This window comes from Pantherophis guttatus, chromosome 7 (assembly GCF_059756535.1).
Source record: "Pantherophis guttatus breed Tessera chromosome 7, ASM5975653v1, whole genome shotgun sequence".
NCBI classification, from domain to species: domain Eukaryota; kingdom Metazoa; phylum Chordata; class Lepidosauria; order Squamata; family Colubridae; genus Pantherophis; species Pantherophis guttatus.
Window position 1 is genome coordinate 61,607,652 of NC_142069.1, and position 4,330 is coordinate 61,611,981.

Genomic DNA, 4,330 nt, shown 5'->3' on the forward strand with positions numbered 1-4,330 from the left:
ACTGTATGTGAGAAAACTTAGTTGAGTAGTCTTGATCGGTTTGAAATGTCCCTTGGTTAGTGCCTGCAACACCTTATCAAGGTCCCAGGTGGGATAACGGTGCACCACTAATGGTTTTAAATTAGTAGCCCCCTTCAGAAAACTCCTTACCTCCGAGCATCGTGTCACAGGCTCCCACTCCCCACAGGACAGGACTGAAGCTAAGGCTGCTACTTGCCTGTGGAGAGTAGCTGGAGCCAATCCCCTATCCAGACCGTCTTGAAGAAAATCCAACAGCTGTGGAACTAACACCTTTGTGGCTTCAATATTCCAACTGGCTCACCACTGACTAAAAATACGCCAAGTGGCGTTATAAATATGCGTCATGGATGGTCTCCTGGCTGCCTGAACCATCTGTATGACACCCACAGAGAAGTTTTACTCTGTCAGAAGCCTCCACTCAACCGTCACACGGTCAGGTGAAGCCATTGCTGAACTGGATGGTAGATGGCCCCCTGTGTGAGAGAGACTCTTTTGGGCTGAATTCTCCATGGGTCGGCGATTGATAAGAAGACCAGATCCACGAACCATGGGCATCTGGGCCAATGAGGCATGATCAGGATTACTTCCACCTTTTCTTGTAAAATCCGATTGATCACCGGAGGTATCAATCATGGGTGGGAACATGTATAGCAGTCCCCTGGGCCAAGGACAGTGAAGAGCATTGACTCCCTCCGAGCCCCTTGCTGGAAAGTGGGAGAAGAAACGAGGCAGTTGGCTGTTCACCGGTGATGCAAAAAGGTCCACGATCGGGTGGCCAAATCGAACCACGATCTCCTTGAACAATTCCGGCTGTAGGCGCCAGTTGTAATGGTCTATCGTGGCCCTGCTCAGCCAATCTGCCTGCACATTGTCCAAGCCGAAATATGTTCCTTGATCGAAATATCAACCTTGATTGATATCAGGTTCTTCTCTGTCCAGTGACAAAGGAATCTCACTTGCTCCATCAGGCACCTGGAGTGTGTGCTGCCTTGCCTGTTCACATGTGCTTTTGCGGCCATGTTGTTGGTGAGAATAATCACATGATGGTGTGTCACTTGGTCTCTGAATGACCTGAGAGCTAAGCTAACTGCCCTCAGTTCCAACCAATTGATGCTCTGTCATGACTCATGCCCTGGGCCACTAGGTGTCGACAATGGGCACCCCATCCCTCCATCTGTGGTGACAACTTGATGCTCCTGGACCTTGAAATGGCATCCCTTTGTCATGTGGTCAGATACCCACCAGCAGAGAGATGTTAAAACCGTTGTCGGGACCCGAACCCTGCCACTGTAATAGAATCTAAGGTACTGCCTGTGCAACCGGTGAATCGGAACATGTAAGTATGCCTTTGTGAGGTTATGGAGGTCAAGAAGTCCCACTTTTGTACATTCTCTAAGATTGAGTAAAGGGAAAGCATCTTGAACCTCCGATACCTGAGATAATTGTTCAGGCTCTTTAAACTGAGAATTAGACGCAACACCACCACCACCCCGAAGTCTTTTGAATTACGAATAGTATGGAATAATGCCCGTGTCCCTGCTGCTCTTCTGGGATGGGTTCCACTGCCTTTATGTCCAGCAAATGCTGAATGGCTGTGTCCATGCACTTCCTTTTGGCTGCGTCCTGTGACCTGGGACAACGGATAAAGAACCTCGGAGGGGGCACAAGAAATTCTATGGAGAGACCGGATGTAATGGTCTCTCTGAACCACGCGTCTGTGGTTGTCTGCTCCCACTGGTCCACAAAAAGGCCTAAACGGCCACCAATGGGAGCCCTGGCCCTGGAGTCATCGGGAGTGGCGAAAGGAATGATTGCTCCCTCCGTGAAAAGGCCTCCTATAAGAGGATCGGGACCTGTTCCTGTCTGGGAACCCCTGCCCTGTCTGTTGATACTGTCCTGTCTGATAATACTGTCCCTGGCCAAACCTCCTCTGTGAATGTTGAAATCCTGACCACCCCATAGGGACAAAAATAGGAGCCTGAGTGGCGTAGGAGGCTAATGCCTCCTAAGGCAGCATTTAACATCCAGCTGTCTGCAATTACTGCGAGTTCAATTCTCCCCAGGCTCAAGATCGACTCAGCCTTCCATCCTTTCTAAGGTAGGTAAATTGAGGACCCAGTTTGTGGGGGCAATAAGTTGACTTTGTTTAAATATGCAAAGTATGAAGGCTATTGCTTAACGCATTGTAAGCCGCCCTGAGTCTCCGGAGTAGGGCGGCATATAAATCAAATTTAAAAAAAAAAAAAAGGCCTTTGGAAAGGCGTGGAGAAACGTCTATCCACCCTTCGTGAAAGATTCGGTAAAACTTTCCTCTTGTCCCTGGCCTCTATTAAAATTGGGTCCAAGGACGTACCAAACCATTTAGATCCCTTGAACGGGGCAGATGCCAGTCTCCACTTCCTCTTGGTGTCAGCTTGCCAGTGCTTGAGTCAACATAGGCGCCTGGCCGTAACTATTGAGGCAATGGCCCTTGCCCCAAACTTTGCTGAATTCAATGTGGCATCTGCCGTGAATTCAGCAGCTGCCATTATTTTATTAAAGTCCTGATGTGTTCTAAGCTCTGTGGCCAGCACCCTCTCCTGCATATGCTTGAGCCAAAGCAAAGGTGCCCTGATAAAAAAGGATGCGCCATAGCTGCCTTAATCCCCCAAGCCGCTGCCTGATGTGCTTTACAGAGCGCGAACTCTAACTTTCGCTCATCTGGCTTTAACACTTCATCTACCTCTGCCAAGCCACTGATGGTGATGCCAAGGCAATCACAGGCTCATCAATCTCCGGTATCTCAAGGAGCTCAGTGAGATCAGGAGTCATGTTGTAAAACATCCTGTCATATGATGACAAGTTTGGATATGTCCCTGGGGATTCCCACTGTCTCTGGATCATATCCAAAAACAACTGGGGCGCCAGAATATCCTGTTTCTGTGAAAGGCTCAGAAAAGAGCAATTCAGCCAGATCCTGCTCTGCCAGAGCCCCTTCAGTAGTGGTAGTAGTGCCCAACTTAGTCTATAAAGAGCTACTTAAGGCTCTTTGCCTTAAATAGCAGGGCCTTGAATAAGTGAGGCTGAAACAACCCCTTAAAGACAGGTTGATCTGGCATCAGGCCTTCTTCATCTGATAACTCCTGGTCTAACTGTCCCTCCTCAAGGGACAGCGAGTCCTCTGTCTCTGAAGCTGATGCTGAGGAACCAGAACTCTATGGGGACACCTGCACTTGTGCGTCCTGAAACTGATGAAGCCTGCCTGAAAGCAGAGCCTCTGCTCTGCTAGCTGTATGTCTGTTGTGACGCACACTGGCCTCAAAGCTGCACTGCACAGCCTCTGAGATCCATTTTTTCACCATAGATGGCATTAGTCCCTCACAGTCTTCTGGCTGGCGATCTACCACCGCCATTGGAAGCAAGGAAGCCGCTGAAGAGGACCTAGTCCCTATGTTTGGCTCTCCACCCATGGGTAACAGTGACAATGACATTGTAGGCCATACCCCAGTAGAAGGACCTGGTTCAGCTGACATCTCTAAATCCAGAGCAGCCTCCTTCACCTGTTGGGTGGATGTAACTCTAGTCTCTGTCTCCACCTGAGTACTGAGTTGTTTACATTTCTCAGCCGTCTTTAGTCCTTTCTCTAGTTGTTTCTCTATGGCTGCTTGTAGACATTTTTCAGCTGTTTCCTGAGCCTTAGTAGGTTTCCTGGTGGCTATCGCCTTTGCCTTAATTTTGGCCACTGCCTCCTTGCTACCCGTCTTAGACTTAGTATGATGGCGTTTTGAGGCCCACCTAGTCACCCCGTGGTGGTGAGATCCCTCACTCATCTCCATAGGATCATCAAATGAAGTGTTAGATGCCATTATCATTCTAGGTAGGGCTGCACTTAAAGGCTAATTAACTTTGGCACAGAAGGTTACAGAAAGGCTATCATCTCACCCGTCCGATGCTGAAGCTGCTGCAGAAGTTCCAGTACAAAGATCCTGGCCCTCCGCCTGTTGCAGCTGTAGTATTATCTAAGGCCCTGCCCAAGAGGGCAAAATGGCCATCCAATCTCACCCAGAACCCAGGCAACTGCCTGAAGGATTTGATAACAACAGAGCTCTTAAAAATGTAGGTGCCCCTCAGCCCAGGAGCAAACCTCTTACTTTGCCTTGGCATTAAAATTAGAAAAAAAAAGAAAAAGGAATAAAAGAAAAAAGGACATTTTACTCCTCTTCACCTCGCAGGCTTAAAGCGGAATCAGACCAATGGCCCTTCATGCTGCCTCCCAAGGTCTTTTTTATGCCTAAGGGCTGGAAACCAAGCCCTTCTGCAGGTTTTCATC

The 4,330-nt window shown here is 48.8% G+C and overlaps 1 pseudogene; it reads right to left on the reverse strand.

Moving 5' to 3' along the window:
* Nucleotides 1–2,252: 2,252 nt before the first annotated feature.
* On the reverse strand, nt 2,253–3,866 carry LOC148112887 (lamina-associated polypeptide 2-like; annotated as a pseudogene).
* Nucleotides 3,867–4,330: the final 464 nt, after the last annotated feature.